General features: G+C 37.0%; 2 long non-coding RNA genes across 2 annotated transcripts; both read right to left on the bottom strand.

The window, feature by feature from the left end:
* Positions 1 to 2,350: 2,350 nt before the first annotated feature.
* Positions 2,351 to 3,127, bottom strand: LOC123880286. Its single transcript, XR_006799198.1, has 2 exons — positions 2,565 to 3,127; positions 2,351 to 2,422 (listed from the first exon to the last, which is right to left on the bottom strand). It is a non-coding gene; the product is annotated as an uncharacterized LOC123880286 (long non-coding RNA).
* A 10,114-nt stretch (positions 3,128 to 13,241) lies between these two features.
* On the bottom strand, positions 13,242 to 19,728 carry LOC123880287. The gene is made up of 3 exons (XR_006799199.1): positions 19,714 to 19,728; positions 19,596 to 19,601; positions 13,242 to 13,887 (listed from the first exon to the last, which is right to left on the bottom strand). It is a non-coding gene; the product is annotated as an uncharacterized LOC123880287 (long non-coding RNA).
* Between the last annotated feature and the right edge of the window lie 1,239 nt (positions 19,729 to 20,967).

The following is a 20,967-nucleotide window of genomic DNA, read 5'->3' as shown; positions in this document are numbered from 1 at the left end:
ATAAAACAATAATAAATCTTAAATCTTCATTTAATTACTTCTTTAATTTACCCTTTTTCAGTTTTTCTATCGCATTGCGTTTTCATTGCGCTCTTACAATGGTTAAAGGGTCAACTAGTACCTTGGCTGCCATGGCAATATACAATAATGATGAATTTGCGCCGTTTACCGAGCTTTGGCACCACGACGCGTATTTTAAGTTAGTTAGTTTTAAGTTTTCTGTAACAATAACATAGAGAGCCAATACCACTTGACTTCCAAACATACTATTACAATACTAGGCCCAACGTAAAAGAAAAAATAAGTTCTAGCCAGACATCTGATCCCCGCTTCCTGTACTAATCAATATCAGAAAATAGCGATTTCCCAGATGAGAACATAATATTGGTACTGTAACCACAAGGCACACGAACTACTTTGACTAACAGTAGATAATCATTTTAACAATAATAAATAATTTGCTACATAATCCCGTAACCATAAATGAATGGCGCACCTACAAGTCCGCCATTTCGAAAAGACCTTGTTTCCGCGGCCGTGATAAATCGTGTCACTCTCAATTGATGGAGTAAGTGATTGTTGATTGAGAGTGCAGTGAACTGTAGAAAAATAAAGCATTACTTAACGTAATAGTTTATTTTTCTACTAAGAGTCACCGTTTTTGAGATATAGCGATTCAAAAAGTAGAAAAAGTAATGTTCTTCATTTGCACACGTTTCCACACCACCTGTGAGGTAGTGTGCTTGGCGCGTTTTTTTTAACGTGGTTTCCCCGTTAGGCCTATTCCACGATCTGAATTGAAGTGATCCTTTTTAATTCAATAATATAAATTGCGACCAACCAATGCCTCTGACAAAGACATTTTGCGAAGTATGTTATGGGAAAACAATAGAAATCCATAATAGTAAGCCAACAACTCAAGAAGCTTAAAACTAAAGAATTAAATGAAAATATCAAACATTAAAAAGCTGAGACACTGTTTCTACAACAGTGTCTCTGCTTTTTAATGTTAAACAGAAGAAGATAATGGTTTAAAATACAGAGATGTAACTTATGTAAGATACAAGTATCTGAAATACAGATACATAATCCGTAGGTATCTTGTATGAAGAAGAAATGAGTGATAAACTGTTTGAAGAACTAGTTTTACTTAAGTTTCAATTAAAGATTTCATATTATATTGTGTCACGTTTGCGCAATCAACGCGATTTACGTGTAAAAAAATAAACTTTCATTTAAATTTTTTTTACAAAAGTATTTTATCTTTAAAAAATATTTAAAAGATAGGTACGTATTTTATATCTAGTATTTCAGATACCATTACAGACAGTTATTTAATAATAATAATAATACCTACTTAATTTTAAAGTATTTTGTATTCCAGATACATTATTATACTTATAATAATTATATATATTAATGAAAATAAATAAAAATCTGCTAAGACTTTGCTCTAATTTTATTTTTAAGATAGAATCTTTGTTTCAAACTCTATTTTTGTTACTAACTACTCTAATAACAATTAGTGAGAATAAAAACAAGTCTTTAAAAAATATATCACTGAATAGTGATAACAGCAAATAAGTGTTGGTTAGAAAATGATGGAACTCGCGCGGGCAATATTAGACAAGTATCCAATATGAGACAGAGAGAGCAAAAAAGGTGGCCTATCGAACATCCCAAAAACAAAAATCCTTACCAGCGCTGAAATGAAGGATATCAAAACCGGGTGTGAAAATATAGAATACGTAAAAATTCACGTGACCTAGGCCAATTAGTCTCTTTCGAAAACTGTACTGAGAATGAAATGAAATGTTGAAAGGAAGAGCAAGGAAATGAATGTGAAAGAAACTATACAAAATCTACATAATGCACAACGAACACGTGCTTTGGCCACTTTCAGACGATTACAAAAGAATCTTCACGGAGGACATATAATAAAGAAAAGGTGGCTTTAAGGAAACATTTCATCCTTATATTTATAATAAGTATATGTACACCAATTCCAGGCACCATCGCTGTGATATTACAGTTTATACCAACCACGGGCAGCGGGAGAAAACAAAAAAAATGAAAATAATCTTCTTAGGACTTCTACAACCGATTGAATGATTTAGAGAGGTCTTCGGAGCGACACGCGGTGGCTCCACGGCCGTCAGCGTTGCTGGAGCAATTTGTCTGGTTAATTCCGGTAACGAACAAGACTCTAGCCAGGAGAGCAACCGACGGAAATAAACAAACAAAACCAGCACTTCTTAGGACTTTTACTACCGACTGAATGATTTAGAGAGGTCTTCGGAGCGACCTACGACCGTCAGCGTTGCTGGAGCAATTTGTCTGGTTAATGCCGGTAACGAACATTACTTTTGATTTATATTATAGTTAGTAAGTTATTGAATAAGAATAAAGATCTCTTTTTTACCTCAACAAACAAGGGATAATAGGAGACGGCTGCACTTGTTGTATTATACCTAAGTAGATAATAGTAGATATAAATAATAGTAGATATAATAAGTAATATAATTATAACAGATTAGTGAAACTTAACTAATAATACAGCCAACCTCGATTTTGTACCTGAATATGTTTAAAAATCGGGTAGATATGCTAAAAATTTGGATTTTTGGTAACTAAAAGTTCATGTTTTAATTGTTTTCTATCATTATAGTTTATATATGTTTTCGAAAGGGCTTGCTTTTTTGTTTTTTATTTAAAATGATAGGCTATCGTTAATTAACTATTGGATTTTCGTTTGTTTTCAATTTTTTCAGTCAAGATCGAAGGTATTACGAATTTGTCGCGGTTTTACAAAGACTTCGGTATATCCAGTCACCCAGTGTCGTCTTGTTAAGCGTTGTTGTTGTTCGGCGGGGAGGGGCTACGCACGCACAACAGACGGAAACGTTTAAGTGCGGAAACCAGCCCAGAGAGAAGATGATGAAGAAGAAGAGCCCGGTAACGAACAAGACTCTAGCCAGGAGAGCAACCGACGGAAATAAACAAACAAAACAGATCTTCTTAGGACTTCTACTACCGACTGAATGATTTAGAGAGGTCTTCGGAGCGACACGTGGTGGCTTCACGGCCGTCAGCGTTGCTGGAGCAATTTGTCTGATTAATTCCGGTAACGAACAAGACTCTAGCCATGAGAGCAACAAAACAGATCTTCTTAGGACTTTTACTACCGACTGAATAATTTAGAGAGGCCTTCGCAGCGACCCTAGACCGTCAGCGTTGCTGGAGCAATTTGTCTAATTAATTCCGGTAACGAACAAGACTCTAGCCAGGAGAGCAACAAAACAGATCTTCTTAGGACTTTTACTACCGACTGAATAATTTAGAGAGGCCTTCGCAGCGACCCTAGACCGTCAGCGTTGCTGGAGCAATTTGTCTAATTAATTCCGGTAACGAACAAGACTCTAGCCAGGAGAGCAACAAAACAGATCTTCTTAGGACTTTTACTACCGACTGAATAATTTAGAGAGGCCTTCGCAGCGACCCTAGACCGTCAGCGTTGCTGGAGCAATTTGTCTAATTAATTCCGGTAACGAACAAGACTCTAGCCAGGAGAGCAACAAAACAGATCTTCTTAGGACTTTTACTACCGACTGAATAATTTAGAGAGGCCTTCGCAGCGACCCTGGACCGTCAGCGTTGCTGGAGCAATTTGTCTAATTAATTCCGGTAACGAACAAGACTCTAGCCAGGAGAGCAACAAAACAGATCTTCTTAGGACTTTTACTACCGACTGAATAATTTAGAGAGGCCTTCGCAGCGACCCTGGACCGTCAGCGTTGCTGGAGCAATTTGTCTAATTAATTCCGGTAACGAACAAGACTCTAGCCAGGAGAGCAACAAAACAGATCTTCTTAGGACTTTTACTACCGACTGAATAATTTAGAGAGGCCTTCGCAGCGACCCTAGACCGTCAGCGTTGCTGGAGCAATTTGTCTAATTAATTCCGGTAACGAACAAGACTCTAGCCAGGAGAGCAACAAAACAGATCTTCTTAGGACTTTTACTACCGACTGAATAATTTAGAGAGGCCTTCGCAGCGACCCTGGACCGTCAGCGTTGCTGGAGCAATTTGTCTAATTAATTCCGGTAACGAACAAGACTCTAGCCAGGAGAGCAACAAAACAGATCTTCTTAGGACTTTTACTACCGACTGAATAATTTAGAGAGGCCTTCGCAGCGACCCTGGACCGTCAGCGTTGCTGGAGCAATTTGTCTAATTAATTCCGGTAACGAACAAGACTCTAGCCAGGAGAGCAACAAAACAGATCTTCTTAGGACTTTTACTACCGACTGAATAATTTAGAGAGGCCTTCGCAGCGACCCTAGACCGTCAGCGTTGCTGGAGCAATTTGTCTAATTAATTCCGGTAACGAACAAGACTCTAGCCAGGAGAGCAACAAAACAGATCTTCTTAGGACTTTTACTACCGACTGAATAATTTAGAGAGGCCTTCGCAGCGACCCTAGACCGTCAGCGTTGCTGGAGCAATTTGTCTAATTAATTCCGGTAACGAACAAGACTCTAGCCAGGAGAGCAACAAAACAGATCTTCTTAGGACTTTTACTACCGACTGAATAATTTAGAGAGGCCTTCGCAGCGACCCTAGACCGTCAGCGTTGCTGGAGCAATTTGTCTAATTAATTCCGGTAACGAACAAGACTCTAGCCAGGAGAGCAACAAAACAGATCTTCTTAGGACTTTTACTACCGACTGAATAATTTAGAGAGGCCTTCGCAGCGACCCTGGACCGTCAGCGTTGCTGGAGCAATTTGTCTAATTAATTCCGGTAACGAACAAGACTCTAGCCAGGAGAGCAACAAAACAGATCTTCTTAGGACTTTTACTACCGACTGAATAATTTAGAGAGGCCTTCGCAGCGACCCTGGACCGTCAGCGTTGCTGGAGCAATTTGTCTAATTAATTCCGGTAACGAACAAGACTCTAGCCAGGAGAGCAACAAAACAGATCTTCTTAGGACTTTTACTACCGACTGAATAATTTAGAGAGGCCTTCGCAGCGACCCTAGACCGTCAGCGTTGCTGGAGCAATTTGTCTAATTAATTCCGGTAACGAACAAGACTCTAGCCAGGAGAGCAACAAAACAGATCTTCTTAGGACTTTTACTACCGACTGAATAATTTAGAGAGGCCTTCGCAGCGACCCTGGACCGTCAGCGTTGCTGGAGCAATTTGTCTAATTAATTCCGGTAACGAACAAGACTCTAGCCAGGAGAGCAACAAAACAGATCTTCTTAGGACTTTTACTACCGACTGAATAATTTAGAGAGGTCTTCGGAGCGACCTACGACCGTCAGCGTTGCTGGAGCAATTTGTCTGGTTAATGCCGGTAACGAACACTTCGGCAGGGAGGGGCTAAACTCTATTTTTGTTACTAACTACTCTAATAACAATTAGTGAGAATAAAAACAAGTCTTTAAAAAATATATCACTGAATAGTGATAACAGCAAATAAGTGTTGGTTAGAAAATGATGGAACTCGCGCGGGCAATGTTAGACAAGTATCCAATATGAGACAGAGAGAGCAAAAAATGTGGCCTATCGAACATCCCAAAAACAAAAATCCTTACCAGCGCTGAAATGAAGGATATCAAAACCGGGTGTGAAAATATAGAATACGTAAAAATTCACGTGACCTAGGCCAATTAGTCTCTTTCGAAAACTGTACTGAGAATGAAATGAAATGTTGAAAGGAAGAGCAAGGAAATGGATGTGAAAGAAACTATGCAAAATATACATAATGGACAACGAACACGTGCTTTGGCCACTTTCAGACGATTACAAAAGAATCTTCACGGAGGACATAGAATAAAGAAAAGGTGGCTTTAAGTAAACATTTCATCCTTATATTTATAATAAGTATATGTACACCAATTCCAGGCACCATCGCTGTGATATTACAGTTTATACCAACCACGGGCAGCGGGAGAAAACAAAAAAAATGAAAATAATCTTCTTAGGACTTCTACAACCGATTGAATGATTTAGAGAGGTCTTCGGAGCGACACGCGGTGGCTCCACGGCCGTCAGCGTTGCTGGAGCAATTTGTCTGGTTAATTCCGGTAACGAACAAGACTCTAGCCAGGAGAGCAACCGACGGAAATAAACAAACAAAACCAGCACTTCTTAGGACTTTTACTACCGACTGAATGATTTAGAGAGGTCTTCGGAGCGACCTACGACCGTCAGCGTTGCTGGAGCAATTTGTCTGGTTAATGCCGGTAACGAACATTACTTTTGATTTATATTATAGTTAGTAAGTTATTGAATAAGAATAAAGATCTCTTTTTTACCTCGATTTTGTACCTGAATATGTTTAAAAATCGGGTAGATATGCTAAAAATTTGGATTTTTGGTAACTAAAAGTTCATGTTTTAATTGTTTTCTATCATTATAGTTTATATATGTTTTCGAAAGGGCTTGCTTTTTTGTTTTTTATTTAAAATGATAGGCTATCGTTAATTAACTATTGGATTTTCGTTTGTTTTCAATTTTTTCAGTCAAGATCGAAGGTATTACGAATTTGTCGCGGTTTTACAAAGACTTCGGTATATCCAGTCACCCAGTGTCGTCTTGTTAAGCGTTGTTGTTGTTCGGCGGGGAGGGGCTACGCACGCACAACAGACGGAAACGTTTAAGTGCGGAAACCAGCCCAGAGAGAAGATGATGAAGAAGAAGAGCCCGGTAACGAACAAGACTCTAGCCAGGAGAGCAACCGACGGAAATAAACAAACAAAACAGATCTTCTTAGGACTTCTACTACCGACTGAATGATTTAGAGAGGTCTTCGGAGCGACACGTGGTGGCTTCACGGCCGTCAGCGTTGCTGGAGCAATTTGTCCGATTAATTCCGGTAACGAACAAGACTCTAGCCAGGAGAGCAACAAAACAGATCTTCTTAGGACTTTTACTACCGACTGAATAATTTAGAGAGGCCTTCGCAGCGACCCTAGACCGTCAGCGTTGCTGGAGCAATTTGTCTAATTAATTCCGGTAACGAACAAGACTCTAGCCAGGAGAGCAACAAAACAGATCTTCTTAGGACTTTTACTACCGACTGAATAATTTAGAGAGGCCTTCGCAGCGACCCTGGACCGTCAGCGTTGCTGGAGCAATTTGTCTAATTAATTCCGGTAACGAACAAGACTCTAGCCAGGAGAGCAACAAAACAGATCTTCTTAGGACTTTTACTACCGACTGAATAATTTAGAGAGGCCTTCGCAGCGACCCTGGACCGTCAGCGTTGCTGGAGCAATTTGTCTAATTAATTCCGGTAACGAACAAGACTCTAGCCAGGAGAGCAACAAAACAGATCTTCTTAGGACTTTTACTACCGACTGAATAATTTAGAGAGGCCTTCGCAGCGACCCTGGACCGTCAGCGTTGCTGGAGCAATTTGTCTAATTAATTCCGGTAACGAACAAGACTCTAGCCAGGAGAGCAACAAAACAGATCTTCTTAGGACTTTTACTACCGACTGAATAATTTAGAGAGGCCTTCGCAGCGACCCTGGACCGTCAGCGTTGCTGGAGCAATTTGTCTAATTAATTCCGGTAACGAACAAGACTCTAGCCAGGAGAGCAACAAAACAGATCTTCTTAGGACTTTTACTACCGACTGAATAATTTAGAGAGGCCTTCGCAGCGACCCTGGACCGTCAGCGTTGCTGGAGCAATTTGTCTAATTAATTCCGGTAACGAACAAGACTCTAGCCAGGAGAGCAACAAAACAGATCTTCTTAGGACTTTTACTACCGACTGAATAATTTAGAGAGGCCTTCGCAGCGACCCTGGACCGTCAGCGTTGCTGGAGCAATTTGTCTAATTAATTCCGGTAACGAACAAGACTCTAGCCAGGAGAGCAACAAAACAGATCTTCTTAGGACTTTTACTGCCGACTGAATAATTTAGAGAGGCCTTCGCAGCGACCCTAGACCGTCAGCATTGCTGGAGCAATTTGTCTAATTAATTCCGGTAACGAACAAGACTCTAGCCAGGAGAGCAACAAAACAGATCTTCTTAGGACTTTTACTACCGACTGAATAATTTAGAGAGGCCTTCGCAGCGACCCTAGACCGTCAGCGTTGCTGGAGCAATTTGTCTAATTAATTCCGGTAACGAACAAGACTCTAGCCAGGAGAGCAACAAAACAGATCTTCTTAGGACTTTTACTACCGACTGAATAATTTAGAGAGGTCTTCGGAGCGACCTACGACCGTCAGCGTTGCTGGAGCAATTTGTCTGGTTAATGCCGGTAACGAACACTTCGGCGGGGAGGGGCTAAACTCTATTTTTGTTACTAACTACTCTAATAACAATTAGTGAGAATAAAAACAAGTCTTTAAAAAATATATCACTGAATAGTGATAACAGCAAATAAGTGTTGGTTAGAAAATGATGGAACTCGCGCGGGCAATGTTAGACAAGTATCCAATATGAGACAGAGAGAGCAAAAAATGTGGCCTATCGAACATCCCAAAAACAAAAATCCTTACCAGCGCTGAAATGAAGGATATCAAAACCGGGTGTGAAAATATAGAATACGTAAAAATTCACGTGACCTAGGCCAATTAGTCTCTTTCGAAAACTGTACTGAGAATGAAATGAAATGTTGAAAGGAAGAGCAAGGAAATGGATGTGAAAGAAACTATGCAAAATATACATAATGGACAACGAACACGTGCTTTGGCCACTTTCAGACGATTACAAAAGAATCTTCACGGAGGACATAGAATAAAGAAAAGGTGGCTTTAAGTAAACATTTCATCCTTATATTTATAATAAGTATATGTACACCAATTCCAGGCACCATCGCTGTGATATTACAGTTTATACCAACCACGGGCAGCGGGAGAAAACAAAAAAAATGAAAATAATCTTCTTAGGACTTCTACAACCGATTGAATGATTTAGAGAGGTCTTCGGAGCGACACGCGGTGGCTCCACGGCCGTCAGCGTTGCTGGAGCAATTTGTCTGGTTAATTCCGGTAACGAACAAGACTCTAGCCAGGAGAGCAACCGACGGAAATAAACAAACAAAACCAGCACTTCTTAGGACTTTTACTACCGACTGAATGATTTAGAGAGGTCTTCGGAGCGACCTACGACCGTCAGCGTTGCTGGAGCAATTTGTCTGGTTAATGCCGGTAACGAACATTACTTTTGATTTATATTATAGTTAGTAAGTTATTGAATAAGAATAAAGATCTCTTTTTTACCTCGATTTTGTACCTGAATATGTTTAAAAATCGGGTAGATATGCTAAAAATTTGGATTTTTGGTAACTAAAAGTTCATGTTTTAATTGTTTTCTATCATTATAGTTTATATATGTTTTCGAAAGGGCTTGCTTTTTTGTTTTTTATTTAAAATGATAGGCTATCGTTAATTAACTATTGGATTTTCGTTTGTTTTCAATTTTTTCAGTCAAGATCGAAGGTATTACGAATTTGTCGCGGTTTTACAAAGACTTCGGTATATCCAGTCACCCAGTGTCGTCTTGTTAAGCGTTGTTGTTGTTCGGCGGGGAGGGGCTACGCACGCACAACAGACGGAAACGTTTAAGTGCGGAAACCAGCCCAGAGAGATGATGAAGAAGAAGAGCCCGGTAACGAACAAGACTCTAGCCAGGAGAGCAACCGACGGAAATAAACAAACAAAACAGATCTTCTTAGGACTTCTACTACCGACTGAATGATTTAGAGAGGTCTTCGGAGCGACACGTGGTGGCTTCACGGCCGTCAGCGTTGCTGGAGCAATTTGTCTGATTAATTCCGGTAACGAACGAGACTCTAGCCTGCTAAATAGGTGTTGTAGTAGTTGGCCACTTTCAGGTGATTACAAAAGAATCTTCCCGGAGGACATAGAATAAAGAAAAGGTGGCTTTAAGTAAACATTTCATTCTTATATTTATAATAAGTATATGTACACCAATTCCAGACACCATCGCTGTGATATTACAGTTTATACCAACCACGATATTCCGAACTATTAACATGTGAAGCGCGGCAAGTCACCAGATCATGGTGGTTTGTCCGTGTAAGTGTACCTGTATGTTGTCGGGCGAAAAGCAACGATATCAAGAGAAATTTAACGAAAAACTAATCGAACCTATGCGAGAATAATTAACTAATAAATAATTTATCAGCGAACTTAATTATTTTGATATACCTATTATTTATATATTTCTCTACTAAGTAAAGTTCGCTTTGCTTTCTACATAGATACTTGTAACAAATCAACATTTGAATTCAGTCAGCAAGGATATTGTTATATCATGATTATAATTGATTGTAATATCCTTGCCCACCAGTTTGAAATTTTTATACGATGTATTTAAGGTTTGTTTTCTTATGACTATCAGAATAATTATAGTGTATTATAGTGCTCGGATAGCGTGATCAATGTATAATTTGAAATAAATTACTGTTAACCTCAAGACCAAAGACAAAAAGACTCAATACCATTGCGAGTGACTTCGTAACACACTTTACAACACTGGGCCCAAGCTTCATATGGAGCGGAAAGTAAAATTCCAAGCATAATTTTAACATTATCACTAGGACGTTAGTATTTCAAACTATGCAGAACTTTTCACTGTTGTGACTTACATATGACCAACGACGGCCAACATACTGGCCAACCAACCAAAATAATCCAGGCCTGCTTTTTTTGTTATAAAAATAAGAAAAAAGCAGGTCTGGATTTTAGTAACAAATTACGTTTAGCATAACCTCTCCCAAGATTACGGAGCAGAATAAGATAAAGTTCAAAAATTAAACCTGATTCTAACATTTCTTAATAAACGCTGAGATAATAAAACAATTGTTTTTTTGTCACTTCGTGATTTTCTTTTGTTTTTTTTTTTTGGTATATTGTAATATGAATTGTACAGAGTTGGACATTGGAGAAAATAAAGCTGCGAAAAACTCTATATCCTTATACACGCATCAGCGCATTCGTCCACTTTGGCTTTCAAAGAAACTGCAATTAACCCTAATCAAATTAGAAAAGAACAAGACAAGACAACGACGCAAATATTAGAAAACCTTGGCACCACAGAAGATGCCCAAACAATAAAAAACCATTTAAAATTATTATTTCTTATTTTTTTAACCCCCGACCCAAAAAGAGGGGTGTTATAAGTTTGACGTGTGTATCTGTGTATCTGTCTGTGGCATCGTAGCTCCTAAACTAATGAACCGATTTTAATTTAGTTTTTTTTTGTTTGAAAGGTGTCTTGATCGAGAGTGTTCTTAGCTATAATCCAAGAAAATCGGTTCAGCCGTTTGAAAGTTATCATCGCTTTTCTAGTTACTGTAACCTTCACTTGTCGGGGGTGTTATAAATTTTTAATTTAGACTTGTTTACTAATACATTTTTCTTTAAATTTTTTAAATTACTTACCTACTTTTTTTTCATGAAATCTTTTTTATCTTTTTCAAATATTTTTGAATTATCTACAAACGAGAAACAAGGACTTTTCAAGATAACTAAAAAGAGAAAACTTTACAGCGAGAAGGAAATTCTAAATTAGTTATTGCACCCTTACCACCACCTTCTAGTCCAAACTCCTATGTGAAACTCGTTTATCTAAGATGTTTGCTTAATTGAGTGATACTTTTTTTTAGAATAAAATACACGTTCCGAGTTCCGAATTATATTATTGGTGGATTAATTACCATTCGATGTCAGTATTTAAAACTATGCAGAAGTTTTCACTATTGTGACTTACATACGACCAACGACGGCCAACATACTGGCCAACCAACCAAAATAATCCAGACCTGCTTTTTTTGTTATAAAAATAAGAAAAAAGCAGGTCTGGATTTTAGTTACAAATTATTTTTAGCATAACCTCTCCCAAGATTACGGAGCAGAATAAGATAAAGTTCAAAAATTTAACCCGATTTTTTGTCACTTGGTGTATTTTAATGATTTTAATATTGTACTAAAACCAACCAAAACAATAAGAGAACGAAACAACAAGAACAAAGACATCCAAGCGATACAAAATCACACAACGATTCCTTTGAAAATCTGATGCACCCTAAAGAAAAACATGATAAAGATTTACAAACTTATACTGATACCCACACCTACTGATAATTATTCTGATTTTTTATACACACTCCACATTCGTCTACTTTGGCTTTCAAAAAAAACTAATTAACCCTAATCAAAAGTAGTAAAGAACAAGACATGACAACGACGCAAACATCAGAAAACCTTGGCACCACAGAAGATGCCCAAATGATAAAAAAGTAAAAACCCATTTAATCAATATGAAGCTTGTGCCAGTTGTCTTGGGCTCAATGCCCATTAATGAACATTTGAAGGGTGTATATTTTCTGCAAATTTTTGTTCTTAAATGTTAATTATATTTATTATTTTTTAAAAATTGCTTTTAATTTTTTTATTTTTATTTAAACAAGACAAAGACGCAAACATAAGAAAACCTTGGCACCACAGAAGATGCCCAACTGATAAAAAAGCATTTAACCTTACAAGACAACACATTATAATTATATAGAGCCCCTACTTATTAGACGTGTTGGCGCGTGTGTGTGTGTGTATGAGCTTCTTCCTTCGTAAAGGAAGAAGTTGTGTAGTGGCACCATTCACTCTAGTTGGCATAAATTGGGTTAGAGTGAATGATGGTACGTAGCTCCTCCACGCCACGTACGGTGAGCTTCTACCTTCCTCTGGTATCCCATCGCATACTGAGACCCTCGATTAATCAAGAGATCAATACGACATGAAATACCAACGAACAGTAGCTCCCCCCCCCCCCCATCATTCAAATAAACGGCACAACGCATGCAAGCATACTTTAAGAAGTGGTGCATCCCACTTATCAGACCACGGTGCAGCCTAAGCTGAAACAGCATTTTTAAAGTGGTGCCCTCCCACTACAAACTTGTAATTAATTTTATTTTCGTAAGTGTAAGAAGACCTGATTTTGATAAAAAAGCAAAAATTTGAGTAGGTACTTCCACATAATTTTATAAAACTTTGGTATGAATCTAGGGTCGTCGTTACAACTTGCAAAACTACTTATTAGGAATGACACCTGTAGCATGTACTCATATGAGTAATAGAACACTTCATCTTTCTGGTAGCCGAATTGGTTAGTAACTATCCCGTTAGTCAGAATATTGTTAACAAGTATTTTACATGCATATATTTCTACAAATAAAACAATAATAAATCTTAAATCTTCATTTAATTACTTCTTTAATTTACCCTTTTTCAGTTTTTCTATCGCATTGCGTTTTCATTGCGCTCTTACAATGGTTAAAGGGTCAACTAGTACCTTGGCTGCCATGGCAATATACAATAATGATGAATTTGCGCCGTTTACCGAGCTTTGGCACCACGACGCGTATTTTAAGTTAGTTAGTTTTAAGTTTTCTGTAACAATAACATAGAGAGCCAATACCACTTGACTTCCAAACATACTATTACAATACTAGGCCCAACGTAAAAGAAAAAATAAGTTCTAGCCAGACATCTGATCCCCGCTTCCTGTACTAATCAATATCAGAAAATAGCGATTTCCCAGATGAGAACATAATATTGGTACTGTAACCACAAGGCACACGAACTACATTGACTAACAGTAGATAATCATTTTAACAATAATAAATAATTTGCTACATAATCCCGTAACCATAAATGATCATCATAAATAAATTCATATACTTACTTAGATAATAATAGAAATAAGTAAATAAGTATACCTCTTTATATAGTGTACAGTTACAGTGCACAAGTACCATTATTAAGTTAAATATTCATCCACAATTTAAATAATACAAACCCAATTACACTTTTAAGTAAAGTAAGATGACACTCTTAAATTTAATATATTTAATAGTTACAAAAATATGAACCTTAAAGTTATTATTGTATTACAAAATTGATTTCAGTTAAACAAATTGAAGCTTCCTATAGTATTCAATATGGGAAATATAATATGAGAAACATTTCCGAAGCAAGCTTCAAAACAATATATGTAAGTAGATGATACCCACGACTTTGTCTCTGTGGATTTAGATTTTTGAAAAATCCCATGGGAACTCTGATTTTCTGGGATAAAAAGTAGCCTCAGTTCTTCCCCATGATAAAAGTGAACTCTGTACCAACTTTCATCATAATAAATTAAGCTGTTGGACTGTGTTAAGCTAGCAGACAGACAGACAGACCCACTTTAGCATTTATAATATTAGTATGGATTGAGTTTAAACGTGTGATTAACCTCAAAGAGTACCTAATGCTATCAGCTTCTAGGCTAGCACACCAGATTCTTAAAAAAAACATTGTTTAATCTATACTAATAAATAAAATTGGAGTGTCTGTCTGTAATTTCGAAATAACTACCTCATATTAAGCTCATATGGTTATTTGAACGATACCAACACTGAATCACACGTTTTTAAAATTTTTGTCTGTCTGTCTGTCTGTCGGTCTGTCTGTCTGTCTGTCTGTCTGTCTGTTTGAAAAAGCTAATCTTTGGAACGGCTGAACCGATTTTGACGGGATTTTCACAGACAAGTAGAGGATTGACCAGGGTGTAACATAGGCTACTTTTTTAACCGACTTTCAAAAAGGGAGTTGTGTTTTTCTACCTATGTACACCGAAATCTCCGAGATTTCTGAACTGATTTGCGACATTTCTTTTTTAATCGATAGAGGAACTTTGCGACATTGTTTCATAAAAAATTTGGAGTCCAACTCCTCAATCCTGATGCTACAGGGGATCTGACCAATCCACGCGGGCGACGCTGCGGGCATCAGCTAGTTAATAATAAAAATATATAATTATTGACCTATTTTTCAAATAACTAATTAATAACATTTGCCTAGATAAGCGACTTTAAGCCTTAAGGTGCATGACACGGGTCTGCCCGCGTTTGGTTTTTCGCAATTTGTAAATTAATATGACAAAGTAGGCTTATTGCATTCTAATTCTGACAATGGCAGTATCATCTTCACAGGATTACATAAAAATCTTTACTTGAAAGTGTTCAGTTTAAGAAATATCATATTATAAACATAAAAAGAAACTAGTATAATTACTTTCTGGATATAACTAACTAATACGATTCCATTCTTTTTATGTTTCGACTGAACCAGAAATTCGACGCGACCAATGACTTAAAGTATAAAGTAAAAGAAAAATATTTTTACAAATTAATGAGTAATCGTGGCTTATAGCACGAAATATTTTAGTCCTCTAACGATATGCAACTGTTTATAAACGTATCTATGTATTTGAATTAGAAAATTAAGTTCTAAAAGCTTGTTAATCAACTTATTTCCTAATTTATGAAATATAATATATAGGTACTTACCTAACCTAGTTTTTCACGTCTCTAAGTCATGGCACTTCTATCATTCATTAAAGTCTATTGTTTTACTTTATTTACAACTGATAACACTTAAGTTAGTTTTTAATATAAGCAAAAACCGAAACACTTCGAATATTTTTATGTAAAGCATATAAAATACAAAGTAAGCAAGCAAAGTACGAAATCCCAAATTCAAAATTTCTACAAATGTTATTTGACTATTTTTCTATGGTTTCACGTCACCATAGAGTAATATTTGACATATCCTCAGAGGAGTTCCCTCGTTCTAGTTCTGGTTCACCGTTCAATCTGGCCGCCGCCGCTCTGGCCGCACTGTCCGTCACGTTTGTTTCAGCACGCCGCCGGTTGTAGGTACTCGTAGGTAGGTACTTCGCCCGCCTTTAAGTACATAGCTACGTGCGTAGCAAGCTAGTACGCACGTAAAACTGAGTGTTTCAATGACTATGTCCCGATAATCACTTCACAGTTACACTATATACGCTAATAAAGTATTTACATGGTATTTACACAGTATTTACACTTTTAATTCATCTAGTGTGCTTAATCGGGTCGGCTTACGCAAATTTCGGTTTAATTTACACGCATAGATTGTTTTTGATGTTTAGTGAACGCACTTTCAATTTTAATTTGCAAATCTGGTTCGTTATTAGGTTGGTTTTGGTGCACCGATCGTCCGTTACGCTAACTTCTCTATGGCTAGCTTCCCGGCGACTAACGAAGCGACGTAGTCTAGTGACTAGTCCTCGCGAGAGCCGAGGCGCTGAAGGCGCGCGGGGTGCGGGCGGCTACAGTCGCGGGCGGTTGCGGGGATACGAGACGGTTGAAGGAATGAAACTTGACGTTCGATCAAGACGATTATTAATATACCTACCTACTATATTACTAATTTATTTACCGCTGTTCTAAAAAGTAATATGATGTTCATCACAATAAAAATCAAATGAAAGTATACTAAAATCGCTACAAACACGCGATTTGAATTATTATGAAAGTGATTTTAATTGCTCATGTTTACCGATTTGGAATCAAATTTTAATCTGGACATAGACTTCTTTTCGATATGCCAGTGTAAAAAACAGCTCTATCCAATGCATTTATAACAATTATTTTTCCGTTCAATGTCACAATATTCTAACTAATGCTTTTCCGGCTAGTTACGTGTTTGAGAATGGATTATTATTGGTTATTATTAGACTTGCAACGAATATTCGGTTACTATTCGGTATTCGGCCTATTCGGCTGCTTTTATTATATTCGGCCGGATACCGAATATCTACATATTATTCGGCCGAATACTTAAATAATATATTTTGTCATCCATACTTAATATTATAAATGCGAAAGTGTGTCTGTCTGTCTGTCTGTCTGTCTGTCAGTCTGTCTGTCTGTCTGTCTGCTACGCTTTCACGGCTCAACCGCTGAACCGATTTTAATGAAATTTTGTATAGACTTAGGATACATTCCGGGGAAGGACATAGGCTACTTTTTATCCCGGAAAAACAAACAGTTCCCGTGGGATTCCTAAATACTCATCCGCTTGATCAATTCGTATGAAATTTGGTACCGAGGTAGCTTGCGTCCCTGTAATTGATATAGGCAACTTTTCATCCCGGAACATCAAACAGTTCCCACGGGATCTTTAAAAACCTAAATCAACGCGGACGAAGTCGCGGGCATCCTCTAGTAGAGAAATAATTGTTAAAATGAAAAATTAAAATCGATTGATTACGTATATATTCATATTTTCATTTCTGTTATAATCATTTAAGTAGTCATTGGTGCATAACACAGGTACATAATCATCTTCTGAATTGGAAAAATGGAGGATTCTATGTATTTGAATTATTGTGGTAATCAAAATTTAGAAGGGTAAGGTTCTCATTTCTTTTATAATCATTTATTAAGTAGTCATTGGTACATAAAACAGGTACATAATTTAATAAGGAGCGCTAAACAATCACGTCTGTACAAGTTTTTGGCGCTAAAATCCAGCCGAATACTTTTGCCTAATATTCGGCTATTCGGTCAGGGGCCTCGCCGAATATTCGGTATTCGGTATACTGCCGAATATACTATTCGTTGCAAGTCTAGTTATTATATTTTTGCAAGTTACGAAAAGGCAACCAAAGTCATATATTTTATCGATACAGAAAACTACAAGCAACGACGAAATCGATAAATGTGGTCGATACGAATTCGTGCAACACAGGGTGAGAATTATAAAGCGCACTTTGACTTTGCTTAGAATTAAGTTTCAGTTAAAACGAGACAGACTTATGCCAACAGTATAACGCTGTCTCGTGTTAACAGCGTCCTAAGTGTGAACAAAGTCAAAGTGCGCTCTATAGATCTCAGCCTAAGACTAGGATAGCGCGGGCGCTGTGCGGGTGTGTGGACCCTGCACGACTCACCTCATACCCCGATTGCCGTGTCGACCTGTCGCGAACAATACTTTCAGGTTTTGCTTATACTAAATCTAAAGTTGTATATTGAACTGGAACTATTTATAGCACCATGAATTTCGAGCACGATGTTTACGTTTAGTAATGAGATTCGTTGGAACATGCAAAAATGCAATGTAGTAGAGGGCATAATTTTGAAACGATAATCCATACTAATATTATAAATGCGAAAGTGAGTGTGTCTGTCTGTCTGTCTGTCTGCTACCTTTTCAGTTTAACCGATTCCGACGAAATTCGGTATAGAGTTAGCTTATATCCCGGGGATGGACATAGGCTACTTTTTATCCCGGAAAATCAAAGAGTTCCCACGGGATTCCTAAAGACCCATCCGTTTAACCGATTGTTTACCGAGGTAGCTTGCGTCCCTGTAATTGACATAGGCAACTTTTTAATAGCGGTTAATAGCGGGACAGCTGGTCGCAGACAATTATCTAAAGCAACGCAAATCAAACTCAAACATGTTGTATCAACTATGTAAATATGCTTGTTTTCACGCTGCTGATGCTTCGTTCGGACGTCCAGCAACTCGGTCGCCGTCGACCGAGTTGCCGGGCGATTGATTATTCGACCGTGCGTCTAAGGGACTTCGTTTGACTTTTGGGGAGTGTTTTTTTTTGTTAAAAGTGGCCAAGTTTTGTGTTTTACTAGTGTTTTTGGTGGTGGAACTGACTGAGAAGCGCTCTAAATGGGTGCCGCGCGTGTGTCGGCGAGGGCCGGCACAGACGAAGTCCCTACTTATATAGTTTCCCTAACTTATAAATAACTACAAACTTGAAATTGGCTAATCTTTGTAAAACCAGACGAGAGAGAAAAAAATGGGTCTAAGCTCAAATTCAAATTCAAATTCAAATTCAAATTATTTTTATTCAATTAAACTTTTACAAGTGCTTTTGAATCGTCAAAATAATCTACCACTGGTTCGGAATGCTGGTAGATTATTTTGACGATTCAAAAGCACTTGTAAAAGTGCTTTTGAATCGTCATGCTTTGCTCATGCTCCTTATCTGTAACTCTTATTCTGAACTGGATTATGCCCGCTACTTCGTCCGCGTGGATTTAGATCTTGACAAATCCCCGGGATGTAATCTATCTCTATATACCATACAAATGTTGTCAAAATAGTTTATCGGATGGGCCGTGAAAAGCTAGAGACAGACAGATACACATTGCATTTATAATATTAGTATAGATGTATAGATAGTATGGATTGTGAAAACATGAGGGATCTGCTTGAGAATAGGTACCGCACCAGATAATACTCGTAACCTAAAGTTGCCTTCAAACTACGGAAATATAATATAATATATAAATATCGCTCACCCTACTTTTAAATGTCACTGTTCACACTTAATATTACATCTAACAGTGTGAACAGTGACATTTAAAAGTAGGGTGAGCGATATTTATATACTATATTATATTCCGTAGTTTGAAGTCAACTTTAGTCTTAGTTGATATAGACAATTTTTTTCCGGCTCATGATTATTATTTGGATCATCATCGATGCATAAAACAACTTCTGGAGAGCTTTTAAATCTATTATATTACATTTAATTTATATTGCCTATTCTTATCACTAAATCACTGTTTAAAGCGCGTGAATAAGGCATAAACTTGAACTAATGTACAAATGCTGATCTTAAACTAAAAGATCTCACATTTCTGATAAAAGCAGTGTTGTTAAGAGAATCGTCTAATTGTAAATTTTCATACAAAAAGCGATAACGTTTTTCTCCCCGTAAATATAGTTCAATTTTCATAATTTTTAAAAATGCTGTAGATATAATGAAGAACTATGCTCGTGGGTATTTATTTAAAAAAATATTACTAATGTTAAAAGTTACTAGCGTCTAAATATCAATATTTTTGACCTAAAAACTTTCTTGAGTTTTTTTTAATTAACAAAACTAAAAAATAAAATAAACAAAATTGTCTTATGGGCAAATGCCTACTGGACTTGCAACTCTCTCTATCGCACGATACGGAGAAGGCAGCGAAGCGGCTTGAAACAGATAGCATTTTTGAATATACCTACTCGCGACGCGTTTTGTCTTAAGATTTCACATTAAGGCCCGCCCGCGAAATTCAAATTTAATTTGGTTTTTCACAATTTGTTAACTAATACGACAACGTAGGCTTATGGTATTTTAATTGCGACAGTGGCAGTATCATCGTCACAGGTTTTTATAAAAATCTTTACTTGAAAGGGTCCAGTTTAAGAAATTAAGTATCGACTAATTTGTGTGAATTGGCAGACCCGTCGCTTCCACCTTAATGTATGAGCAATTTTCACGAGACGTGTAAGCTAACCTTTTACAGTAAATTAAATTAAGCAGATCTATTCTTCTCATTCATATACATTATACTAAAAAAGAAATATAAATGAGTATCGTATACTTAAATTGCTTTGAGTTTAAGTTGTTTAGCAATTTTTTATGTTGTATAAGAGATTAATTCATTTGTTATAGTGAGGTATAAAACGTTAAAAAAAGATATAGCCGGATATGTAGTTTTAGTATTATTTGCTTACTAAATAAACTATAATGTCATTTTATGCTTTGTGTATAAAATTAGCTAGAATAAGGCAATTTGAATAGTGCACTTTTGACAAATGTAATTAAATAACAAATTACCTTTATTCCTATGAGCATTATTGAACACTGTTCAATCTATCAATGAAACAAAAACAATTTTTTTTAAACTGTATATTTTGAAATTCGCGACTTTGTCCGCGTGATACTAGGTTTTTAAAAAACACGTGGGTACTCTTTGATTTTTACGGGATAAAACTATTGTCTGTTTCAAGATGCAAGCTATTTTGTGCCTTGTAAAATTGTTTTACTGTTGGAGCCACGAATACTAATATACAGACAGATAGGTAGATACAAGTATGGATTTTAGACTTTTAATTCAAACTTTTAAACATAGTCAAATTATTCTTTTAAAGAACAAGTGTAAATTAAAAATTTATAACACCCCCGACACGTGAAGGTTACAGTAACTAGAAAAAAGCTGATAACTTTCAAACGGCTGAACCGATTTTCTTGGATGATAGCTAAGAACACTCTCGATCAAGCCACCTTTCAAACAAAAAAAAC

Source organism: Maniola jurtina, chromosome Z, assembly GCF_905333055.1.
Source record: "Maniola jurtina chromosome Z, ilManJurt1.1, whole genome shotgun sequence".
In the NCBI taxonomy this organism is placed as follows: Eukaryota; Metazoa; Arthropoda; class Insecta; order Lepidoptera; family Nymphalidae; genus Maniola; species Maniola jurtina.
The sequence above is the reverse complement of the archived record's forward strand: the minus strand, read 5'-3'. Positions and strand labels throughout refer to the sequence as shown.